At 40.7% G+C, this 12,941-nt stretch overlaps 1 protein-coding gene across 6 annotated transcripts in view; it reads left to right on the plus strand.

Annotated features, from left to right (window-relative positions):
- Positions 1–12,941, plus strand: part of PDE4D (phosphodiesterase 4D) — a 442,846-nt gene that overhangs the window by 291,636 nt on the left and 138,269 nt on the right. The gene's annotated exons all lie outside the window — the stretch shown is intronic.

The following is a 12,941-nucleotide window of genomic DNA, read 5'->3' on the forward strand; positions in this document are numbered from 1 at the left end:
ATTATTTTAGGTTATAATTTGTTTTGGACTAGTGATGAGAATTATCTTTCTCGACATACCAGATACTCAATGAATGTGCTCAGGGTCTACAATCAGGATAAAATAAAATACAGTATGAGCACATACACTCATTCCAGTCTCAGCACCCTTCCAAGGCAAGCTTCTGTCCTTTTTGTTTCCCTTTAACGGTTGTTGATTGTTTGTGGCAAAGCTGTAGTCAGGATTGCCAGAACCCAAATCATGAACTGAACCTTGATACATTTAGTAGAAGTCTAGGGAAATGGAAGCAACTAAAAGTTTAGCAATTTTGGTAAACTAAATACAAAAATACAATACAAAATGCAAAATAATACAATACAAAATAAAATCTGAACACCGAGGAACTGAAATGGAAAGGATTTCAATGAAACAATTTTGAAAAGGCAAAGTACAAAACTTCTAAATCTCTTGAGCTTTTAAGCTTTAAACTTGATTTAAGAGATAATTACTGCTAACATATCCCAGAACAAATTCTTGTTGAAGTAAAATTCATATGTGATTTATTGCCAGCAATTGTTTATTGCAATTAGAGGAATGTTACAACAGCATGAGAAAAAAATGTTACTTGTTAAAGATAATTATGTCTCCTTTTCATGGAGCTTTCATTGGCATAGGGAATCCAGAGCAACACTGGAAGACACTTTCTTTGCCTAAAGACACAACTGCAATTTCTTATCCAGCTGCCTCCTGTCCACTCTCCTCTGCAGCTGGCCTTGATTTCTTGCAGATATCCATATGTGCACATCATTCTGGTGAAAGAAACCGTCTTGTATTCTATGTGCAGGGTTCTTATAGTTTGGGCTATAGACCTTCTTCTCTTTGGACCTTTCTGTCCACAGCCCTTACCCATTTTCTGGAAGACACACTTTTGAAGACAGGTTGGCTTAAGTTCAGTTGTGCAAAAGAATAATTATGAGCTGGGTGATGCTGAGGGGTGCAACCTCCTCTTATCAAGACGATAGTACCTCCTGGCTCTTTGGATCTCCTTCTATGCCGCATTCACTGGGATGGGAGAGTAGCCAGGAGTAACCATGACTGCTTTTTCATGTTAGCTTCTGGCTAGGGCCCACTTTGCCAAAAATCTCTGCTACTAAGCACAGGGTACATGTAACCATATCTTCTGTGACCGTGCCAAGTGTTTATTGACATTGTGGCTGTATATGATGATCCTTCAGAAAGATGTGCTTGCCAGGAAGCTTCCCAATGCATACGAGTGTTAGCCTGGGGGAAAATTTATACCTGTTTTCTAGGTTCTGTGTGCTTTCATCAGTACTGTAGGGTATTGATTTAAATATTACAGGTCTGAGGAACTACCTCTTTTCCTACATACTTGCTTTATCATGCCGCTAATTCAGAAAGACTATATAAGCAATTTGGGTACTTCTGATACTGCCATCCAACTGAATTCACAGAAAGAGGAGGCTGACCTCTTTCAGTATTTTGGATTTTCCTTCTCTGGCAGCAGTCTACTCTCAACTATGATCTTACATTCATTTTTATATTTTAGGTTTTCCTGAAAGAAAGGTGTTCTGCTAATAGCTTAGGGGAGCTGCATTTTAATTAGGGTTAGTCAGTATGCTTGATGGACGGTTTGCATATTTTTATAAATCATTAAATAAACATTTTGAATGCTTTGAGATATGATCCCATATCTCATGAATACATTTAAAATAAAAGAAAACTAATAGCACTGTGACTTGAATGACTGGCTGGGTGGATGAGGGGAGGCCAGTGGATGTGGTCTGCCTTGACCTTAGTACGGCCTTTGACACTGTCTCCCACCACATCCTCACAGGTAAGCTTAGGAAGTGTGGGTTAGATGAGTTGACAGTGAGGTGGATTGAGAATTGGCTGAAGGACAGAGCTCAGAGAGTTGTGATCAGGGGTGCAGGGTCCAGCTGGAGGCCTGTAACTAGCGGTGTTTGCCAGGAGTCAGTACGGGTCTGGTCTTGTTCAACATATTTACCAGTGACCTGGATGAAGGGACAGAAGGTAGTCTCAGCAAGTTTGCTGGTGATACAAAACTGGAAGGAGTGGCTGACATGCCAGAGGGCTGTGCTGCCATTCAGCAAGACCTGGATAGGCTGGAGAGCTGGGTGGAGAGGAACCTAATGAGGTTCAACAAGGGCAAGTGTAGGGTCCTGCACCTGAGGAGGAATAACCCCATGCACCAGTACAGGTTGGGGGTTGACCTGATGGAGAGCAGCTCTGTGGAGAAGGACCTGGGAGTTGCAGTAGACAACAAGTTGGCCATAAGCCAGCAATGTGTCCTTGTGGCCAAGAAGGCCAATGGTATCCTGGGGTGCATTAAGAAGAGTGTGGCCAGCAGGTGGAGGGAGGTTCTCCTCCCTCTCTACTCTGCCCTGGTGAGACCACATCTGGAGTACTGTGTCCAGTTCTGGGCCTCCCAGTTCAAGAGAGACAAGGAAATACTGGAGAGAGTCCAGCAGGGGGCTACAAAGATGATTAGGGAATTGGAGCATCTCTCTTATGAGTAGAGGCTGAGAGACCTGGGTCTCTTTAGCCTGGAGAAGAGAAGACTGAAAGGGGATCTTATCAGCACTTATAAATATCTGAAGTGTGGGAGTCAAGAGGATGGGGCCAGGCTCTTTACAGTGGTGCCCACTGACAGGACAAGGGGCACTGGGCACAAACTGGAGCACAGGAAGTCCCGGCTCAACACGAGGAAAAATTTCTTTACTCTGAGGGTGTCAGAGCACTGGAACAGGCTGCTCAGAGAGGTTGTGGAGTCTCCTACCTAGGAAATATTCAAAACCCACCTGGACACGATCCTGTGCAGCCTGCTGCAGGTGAACCTGCTTTAGCAGGGGGGTTGGGCTAGATGATGTCCAGAGGTCCCTTCCAACTCCTACCACTCTGCGATTCTGTGAATTACAGTAAATACATGCTATATAGTCACACTCAGTGCAAGTTGGTTTTGTGTCCCGGTGTCCAATTATTGCTCAGAAAGTAGTCCTGCAGAAAAAGAAGTGGGAATAGTTGGATCAAAACTCACTCTGGAAATTAAAAACAACGTTGTTCTAGAATTTCTTGAAGAAATTAGGTAAAGAGATTTTTTTAAGAAGAGTTTGAAGGTACTTTAGTATTTAGGTCTCATAGAAAAGGTACCTTACAGAAAATAAGTGCAGACAACATGGAATGATTTAAGTATAATTAAATAATGACAATAATAAAGTGGATAACCATCAGTCCTGCTGAGACTGCACTCCTAGAAATGCAGTAGCACTGACAGGCACCCACAGCAGTGGGAGCTGGCAGGTGCCTGGGCCAGCTGGCTGGTGGGCTGCTGAGGAGCACCCCTGGATTTACTGTGTACCCTTTCTCATGTCTGGATTGAGTTGTTCTATTTTTCAGCCTTCTTTACCTCAGGTTACTGAAAATAATTCCAGTTCTTCAATATTTTCTGCATATTTCCTCATTCAGACCTCAACCTGCCACAGATTTTGCCAGACGCCTTGGGGAAAACAGTTAATGTCTCAGTGGCCTTTTTTATTATCTAAAAATGGGCATACTGGTCCCAAAAGGATTATAGCTCGGAAGTGCTATATAAAGTGACTTAAACCTTGTAGAAGCCTGAACAGATTACCACATTTCTTGGAATTATTTTGCATTTTGTTTATCTCGTGTTTTTTGTTTCCATTTTCATGATACTGCAATAATTTCAGCTTCAAAGAAACATCAAAGCATCAAATCGATGTAACAGGATCTGGATTCTGGCATTCATATCTGAACATCACATTAGTAAGAATATGTTCACTTGCAAGAGCCAAGTTCAGAGAATAAAAATTGCCAGGTGAGGGATGATCCTCTTTCCGAGGGAAGAATAAAAGGAATCACAAAAAGAATCCCAGTATGGCTGAGCACAGCAAACAAATTGATTTAATAGGTGTAGCAAAGGCTTGTATGCCAAATGCATAGACCAAAGAGGTATAATCAAGAATAATGAGGTGACATTATGAGAAATACACCTTAAATTGAGTATGAGGAGGCTGTGCAAAGCAAAAGGCCCAAAGGTACGGAATAGAAGTCAAAGGAAACTCCTTGCTTGGGGACTTCATAACAGAACATGAAACAGTTTGTTTTGAGAGATTTGTTTTGAGAGATTTTGTTTTGAGATTGAGGCTAAATTTCCTAAGATAATTGCTAGAAAATCATGGGACAGAAGCTAAGATAGTTGGAGTTCATTTGCTAACTTGTTTGAGTAGACTAATTCTTACAACCCTATTTGCTTCACTATATTTTTTGTACTAGACATGTTCTATTTGCCTGTTACCTGGACTTTTAATATTAAAATTAAGCCTTCTTACACTCTAAATGTTTCCAAAAACAGTTATGCCAAGAGCAAAAGCCAAGTTCTGCTGCTAAAAGCAAATTTTATGAAATGTCACATTTTCTTCTTTTGCTTGCACTTTTATACTTGAAAACCTATCCACACCGCTTCTAAAAATGGAGTTAATCATAGGGCTTGCTTACTGAATCATTTAACTGGAAACCCAAAGCCACAAGGAGTTGGCTTGAATTCTCCAGTGGTACAAGAAAATTCAGATTTAGATCATATGTTCCTTTTGATATAATTTGCTTACACTTTGCAGAAAATATTTTTAAGCAATAGAAGGCAAAAGTTTTTCTTAACTTTGCTACTGAGAAAATAAAAATATCAGGTCACATATAAACTTTTTTTTTCATTCAAATATAGAGAGCTGATGTGATATTCCTTCTAAACTATCAGTATAAATACGTCTTTTTTTTCCCTTCATTTTCCGGAGGTCTTTAGTTTTTAGTAGGCATGGGGGAAGAGACAGAAAGGAAAGTAGAAGGAGAAAACCAGATGTGGTCTCTCCTGCGTCACTGAATAGATACTGTCAGAAAGGAAACATTTTGAAAGTTCCCGAGCAGAGAATTAATTAAGAAGTAAATTGTAGGCCTGCTATTCAGTTGTATAAATCCACTGATTTATTTTTACTTCTTTTTTTTTTTTCTGTTGCAGATTAATCTATTTAACATGTAAATTCCAGTGGGAGCCTATGGCAAGGGATGGTTAGTGACAACTAGTTTCTTTCTAATAAAGAAAACTCTGAAGTTTCATCTTTATTAAACTCTGGAGATAACTATGTCTGGCAAAAAAGGGGACACCCAAATCAACTTTTGGCTCAATAGGGGACACCCAAATCAACTTTTGGCTCAATTTAATGCTTACTTTATTAATAAGCAGTAAAAAGGTCCAAGAGAAGTCATACATAACCGAAGTGCTTCTCCAGTCTAATTAGTGAATGTAAAGTGTATCTGAAAAGAGTATTTCACAAAAAAATTATCATAGAATCACAGAACGGTTTGCATTGGAAGAGACCTTAAAGATCATCTAGTTCCAACCTCCCCCTGCCATGGGCAAGGACACCTTCCACTAGACCAGGTTGCTCAAAGCTGCATCCAACTTGGCCTTGAACACTTCCAGGGAGGGGGCAGCCACAGCTTCTCTGGGCAACTTGTTGCTGTGCCTCATCACCCTCACAGGAAAGAATTTCTTCCCAAGATCTAATCTAAATCTCCCCACTTTCAGTTTGAAACTGTTACCCCTCACCCTATCACTACCCTCCATGATAAAGAGTCCCTCCCCACCTTGAAGTACTGGAAGGTCACTAGAAGGTCTCCCCGGAGCCTTCTCTTCTCCAAGATGAACAACCCCAACTCTCTCAGCCTGTCCTCACAGGGGAAGTGCTCCAGCCTCTCGATCATCTTCGTGGCCCTCCTCTGGAACTGCTTGAGCAGGTCCATGTCTTTCTTGTGCTGGGGGCCCGAGCTGGACACAGTGCTCCATGTGGGATCTCACCAGAGCAGAGTAGAGGGGGAGAATCCCCTCCCTCATCCTGCTGGCCACACTGCTTTTGATACAACCCAGGATGCCATTGGCTTTCTGGGCTGCGAGTGCACATTGCTGGCTCCTATTCAGTTTTTCATCCACCAGCACCCCCAAGTCCTTCTCCGCAGGGCTGCTCTCCATCCATTCATCGCCCAGCCTGTATCTGTGCTTGGGATTGCCTTGACCCGGGTGCAGGACCTTGCACTTGGCCTTGTGGAACTTCATGAGGTTTGCACGGGCCCACCTTTCCAGCCTGTCAAGGTCCCTCTGGATGGCCTCCCCTCCCTCCAGTGTATCGACCGCACCACACAGCTTGGTGTCGTTGGCAAACTTGCTGGGAGTGCACTCAATCCCACTGTCCATATTGCCAGAGAGATGTTAAGCAGCACTCATACCAGTACCGACCCCTGAGGAATGCCACTTGTCACTGGTCTCCACTTGGATATTGAGGTGTTGACCCCAACTCTTTGAGTGCGACCATCCACCCAAGTGGTCCTTCCATCAATTCCATGCCTCTCCAATTTGGAGGCAAAGTTGTCATGTGGGACAGTGTCAAATGTTTTGCACAAGTCCAGGTAGATGCCGTCATTAGCTCTTCCCTTATCCACCATTGCTGTAACCCCATTGTTGAAAGCCACCAAATTTGTCAGGTAGGATTTTCCCTTGGTGAAGCGATGTTGGCTGTCACCAATCACCTCCTTATTTTCCATGTGCCCTAGCATAGTTTCCAAATTATGATAATTTTCTGGTGTATTAGCAAATATTTTGACAGATTCATGGCTGAATTCAGTGAATATATTTAGTGTATATATTAAAACAGAATTAACTACAATGCATCAGTGCAAATTCAGTTCTTATTAGATGTCTGTTCCAGAGGAAAAGGTTTTTGTCTGTCTTCATTTGTTCCTTGCACTGCCTTCTCTGAGAGCTGTAAAATTGATATAACAGAAACATTGCCCACCCCATACAAAATGCTTTCTAATGAGATAGTATCTGAGTAGTCTGTACATTTTTTGAAGAATTGGGTCACAGTGGACGTGATTTCTATAGTAACTGAAATGGTCTGTCCTACTAAAATAACCTATAACTAATGCATAATAAATCCATCACGTCTAACAAAACTTTAAACTGTCCTGCTTTGATTTGAGACACACATCTCCAGGATGCACTGTAATTAATGCACACAAGGTCTAAGAGCACACTACAATCTCCCAGTCACATCCCATCCGACAGGGAAATGAGCTTTCCCCTACCCTGGGCTTTTATACCAAATGATCCTACAACCACACTGTGGGCTTTTTTACAGTTCTCCACGGTGGGTCCCACCAGCTGTGGCGAATTGCTTTTTTTCATCCCGAGCATTCCAAGTAAGAAATTCGGATTCTGCATTTAAAGGGACCATCCAGCCCTCCCTTTTCTCCAGCAGTTACAGGCTGCCTCCTCCAGCGCTGGGCTCCAGTCCCAGGCGCAAGTGATAAATAGCTTACCTTTTCCTTGGAGATGTAAATGAACCTTAATTGACTTCCTTTTGCTTTAAATAAGAGTCTGCCCCAAGGCAGTTGCTACAGGGCAGCTCTTCGGTGATAATTTCAGTGAATTACAGCTGCTATGCCAGAGGCACTCATTCGGTGTGCTGGTGGGATTGTGCTTCTGTTACCGAAATATCGGATCAATAACTCTCTAAGACCAATTTGCAGGTTTTAGAAAGCAAGGCATTCTTTATTGCAGCGCTGGGCGCACACGCGAATCATTTCGCAAAGATGAGCGCACTTTTTGGTCGCATGGTTACAGCCTTTATAGACCTCTCATTGTACATTCATTATCTTTCCCCGAAAAGGCATTGTTATTCCAATGATTTCCCAGAACTGTTTTACATAGGTTCCTTCCCACTTGCGCATGCTCTATCAAGCAGAACTAAATGGGTCTGTGGTCTTTCGAGGGTCTCTAGCCGTTGTCCGTAGTCTTCCTCACGATGTCATCTAGTTGAATCCTCCTTCCTGACCACAAGCCAGGGCCCGTTTTCTGACGCAACCTCTTGTTTGTTCTGCAACCGGAACAATCAGTCCTGAAGTTGTTTGCTAGGCGTCTCCTTAACATCTGGCACGTGTAGATAGCTTTGTGTCCTTGATGTCTCCTTAATGTCTCCTTGATGTCTGTCTGGTATGTATGGCTTTGAGGGAGCTCCTGCTGTTCCTGGGTTCCTGCAGTTACTGTACATTCCTCTTTCATCGGAAAACAGGCTATGCAGAGTTTCACGACACCAAGTTTCACATAGTTTCACAACCCCTAATTCAAGTGTTAGCAAAACCAAAATTCATACAAAAGTAGAAAATTTCACTTCATCACTTCCAGGTGAAAATGCAGGATGGGATTTCTGGGATGTTGAGGTGCATAGATACATAGATAGGTCATGGGCGGGGGGGGGGGGGGCGGGGGGGGGGCGGGGACGGGGACAAGACACACACACAGATGGCTGGAGAGATTGCTTGACACTAGTACAAGGGAATCCTTTGATTTGGGACAAAATTTACTCCTCTAAAATTTCGGTGTACCCTCTTTAATGTTTAAAGATAGCCTTAGAAGATAAGGTGTCCCTAGAGGATCAATTAATTTGGCTCCTGACTATCTCTCCCGCCATAGTTTTCAAGATAGGATAGGCTAAAGGTGCAGAGAGACTTAAAGGGGAATATCAGGAGTGCAATTTGTGTTCTTAAAAAGTCTAGTAAATTCTTCATTTTGGGGTGGAATTTATTTCCTTTCTTCTTCTGCTATTGCTTACTTCTCTTAAAAAACAAACAAACAAACAAACAAACAAACAAACAAACAAAAAACACCAACCAAATCAAACAAAAATCCTCAACAAAATCTACAGGATTCAATTGCTAAACTCTCAGTAATAAGGAAGACCAACATTAAGCTCTTCTATGCAGCCTTAATTGCAAGATCTTGTGCATATTCATTATGATGCCATTACTCCTTACTTAACTAAAAGCTGTATTTCGAACACAAATCTTCCCCTTTTTTCTTTTATCAGCCTTGCAGAAAGTAGGATAGCATTATTTAAGGACTCAAAAGGAAGTTCATAGAGGGTTTCTTTCACTGTGTAAAGGAGCTGTGCAGTCACTAACAATGACGGTGCTCCTGAGATCCAGGACCCAGAACCTCTCCTGTCCTTGCCATAGATTCCTACTATTGCCTGAAGCAAACTATTAATAATCTTCCTAAAGGTTGCCTGTGATATTATTACTTCTTGTTCTATTATGAGGACAGGGAAAATCAGCCATGAATGTTTACAAGTCGTTCAAGAGAGTTCACCACCTTTATCCCCATCTGGGTACATGGTGGGCAAGATGCACAAACAGGATGAATAGCCAAAAAAGGAAAAAAGGCTGAACTTTCATCTTATGTCATGTTTGTCATCACTGAGCACTGTATAAGGCAGACTCTAAGGATAAACATCCACTAATGTCATAAAACATTTTGTCAAAGTGCAGACATAAAAGTTGCTGAACTAGCACAGGCTTTTCAAAGCTTTGGAATCTCTAGAGTTGCAGCAAAGCTCTTTGAACATAGAAAAATCTGTGATGTGTACTGTGTCAAATGCTCCTGTCGCTAAAAGCAGCTTCAGTTTGCGTACGTTGTACAAAGAGCCCGAAGCTGGCTGCGTAACAACGGTGGGAAATTGTCTTTAAAAGGCCGATTTCTGCCTGTGAAACAATAGCAAAACAGTTCCTGTGCCTTCAGTAACAACTTCCGTGCTCTGATGATCTTTAAGGTTTCTTCTAATCCAAACCATTCTATGATTCTATGATTCTTCGTTTTCAAAGACCACCCTCCACCAAAAGTGCAAGGAGTCTGAGGAACATGCTAGGGAGAGAATAACTTTTGTTTTGTCACTGAATGTGCACTTTTTAATTCACAGCATATTCTTGCTGTGGCTTAAAATTTAACAGGAGTGGAAAGATAAATGTGAAGCAACCACGACTGACTTTCTGCAATTTCTGCCCAGGAAAATTAAAGAGTCTATCCTATTTTGTATCTTAAATTTAATTTCTTTTTCAGTGTATGCAGCAAGAAAGAACAAACAATGTGCGTGAAAGTGTTTAATTCCTCATTCTGATTATCTGTTCATTTGATGCAGCGTGATCAGCAGCACTATTTCTTGCAAATAAGACTTGTGATTCAGCCAAAGAAACGACTTGATTTCCAGTCTAATAACACATTTTTCATTTAGAATTCTACAAACTTTGTATCTGCAAGTGATAGTAAATATCTCAGTAAGTATGAGCTAAACAAGACACTTCATTGCTGTAGCACTTCAGAAACTTTTTAATACAAACATATGTTTCTGGCAAAACCAGTGCTGTATTCACATTCCCCTTTGACGTAAACTGAACATTTTTTTTTCTTGATACATATTTACATAAAAGACATTTTCGTTGAACAGTATGAACCAAATCCTAGCTGATATAGTTGGACCCCGTCCATTACTTTTGACACCCATCTAGTGGACACAACACAGTATCACAGTATGAAATTCCTGTCACAACAGCCACGTTCAAATCTTGCACATACTTGTAGATATCTGGTGGTGCAAACCACACGGCCTCTCCCAGCCGATGAAGCTGAAATTTTACCTAATAGACTTTTAAATTTTTAAAAATCACTATTTTTATAATTTGACAGTGACATCATTCATAGAAGCCATTCTTAGTGTCTGACTGGGAGAAATAAGACTGGTAATAAAATGGTCATATCATGTCCACAAAAGGTGGAGAAAATAAAACCAATCTGCAAACAAAACCATATGTTTCTGTAATCCAATAAAATACCTTTTAATCAGTTGAATAATTAAGTTCACTGTTAAAGAAATGAATTTAATAGTCACTCCTTATTCAAAATATTCCTACTGTGAGAAAGACTTACATTTACCTTCATATATTTCCATCCCACTTTTAACTTTTGCTTTAGAGCTTTCAGACAAGTTTATGTATTTAAAATGATACTGACATTGCAGAAGCTAGTGTTATTGAGCACAGGAGTAAACAGTCCTATTTTATCTAAAATTACGCTAAAGTTCTGCCCTCCTGCCCTCAATAGAAAAACAAAACATACAGAATGTTATTTTTTAGGAGTCTGTGTGGTCTTGCAGCTGTTTAAAGAAAAAAATATTTTATTTAGGCAATAAATAGTGTTAGGAAATTTGGATACAATAAGCTCACAGATTTTCTGAACCATTCACTAGTATTGTGAGTATTTTGTGCTCCTGGAATACTCAAGAATTCATAGTCGAAAGATATTGATTGCTAGTGAATAATAGTAGTCATGCTAGTAGTAATGGCAATGTCGTTATTAACTTATAGCACTACAAGCTACAAAGGATGTTTTACTGTAGTATTCATGCTATCTTGCCTTCTCCCGTATGTTTTTCAATACTTTTTTTGTGAGCAGATCTCACAGTGATCACAAAGATGCAACAAATAGAGAAAATGAAAGGCAAAGATGAGATTTGTGTTGTCCAAGACGACCCAGCAGGCTGGTGGCAGAACTCTCATTTGATATCTTACGGATTTAGCTTTGTTAGCTTGAGATTGATAATGTCACGTAGTAGTAGCACATTTGGGGACAGAGAAAAAGTATTCAGGCATAATCAAAAGGCGTAATCAAAAGAAATCAAATTTGGAAAGAAGTGTGTATGTAAGGATTTACTGACAGTGAATTGTTCTGAAAACTACAGTGAAAAGAGGATTAAATTTCTAAGCTTTCTTGAATTTTGTTTAATACCATTTTCTGAATAGCTTTCTTTGGGGAAAAAAAAAAGTGGATTTTGAATACAAAATAAAAAGTATAATCTGGGAGCAACAGAAAGCTTGCAGTTCTAAGAATATGTGCTGAGTAGCAATGAAACAATGGAATAAAACATGAAACCAAGGTCCGTTCTCTGCCTGGCAATGTGTATCTCTGTCAAACTAGGCAATATGTGTTTCTTTGATTAGTTCATCTAACTAATGACAACACAGGAATGCTGTCACTTCAGTAAAACATTAGAGCGGCAACCTCACTGCAACCTCAAGCATATAACAGCAAGAAACAAGCTACTGCAGAGAGTAGCATGTACCTGCTGTGACACCTGCGCCAGGCTGAAGTCTAATCAACAGTTGACATGTACTGAATATTTTCTCTTTTGCTGTTATTAGATATAATTGAAACCCGGTGGGTATCCTTCATGAACAGTTTTCAAAATGAGTACTTTAGATGGGTTCAATACAAATACATATTATGTTGCTAACAGTTACCCATGTTTAAAAACAGTTATCCATGTGAAAGATCTGTTCATCCCTCATTCCTAAATGCTTTAGAGATATTGTTTAAATTCCCATTATTATGGCAAATGAGCCCAGGTAGCCAAGGTCTCATGCACACCTTTCCTACTTGCTGCTGAAACTGATACTTGATTTTATAGAGACACAACCAACTAGGGAAACAAAAGTCATATTCCACTTCTGGCTGGATAAAACATGCTCTGTCCCATCAGATGGAGACATAATCTTGCTAATCGACACATTTGTAACCTCCGAGACTGCATACCACAACACTTTAAGTCTAGAAATGGAACAACATGCTTCAAAAAGACTCTATATGGTACCAAATGCAGCTGTCAGGCTGCTAAGCAACGTGGGTTGCCATGAACACATCCTCCCAGCACTGCCCACCCTGCCTAGTTGCTAATTGATTGCAGACTCCCATTCAAGGTCTTTGCACTGATTTTCAAAGGCCTTTGTGGAAACATCACATACTACGTGAAAGAGCATCTTCTCTTTCTTTCTCTGCCTTCACCCTTCAGACTCTCATGACATCAGTGTTCCCTAGGAATGATAAACATGTTTACCACTCTTAATACCAAATACAATATCTACCTAGAAGCGCTGCATCTAAACTGTGTAGTTCAAAGACAGGAATGTCCACAGAAGTCACACTGCTTGGCAGCGAGCAAAGAACTCATTTCTTTCATCTGATTGTAAAA

The sequence above is a fragment of the Leptosomus discolor genome, chromosome Z (assembly GCF_034619465.1).
Source record: "Leptosomus discolor isolate bLepDis1 chromosome Z, bLepDis1.hap2, whole genome shotgun sequence".
In the NCBI taxonomy this organism is placed as follows: Eukaryota; Metazoa; Chordata; class Aves; order Leptosomiformes; family Leptosomidae; genus Leptosomus; species Leptosomus discolor.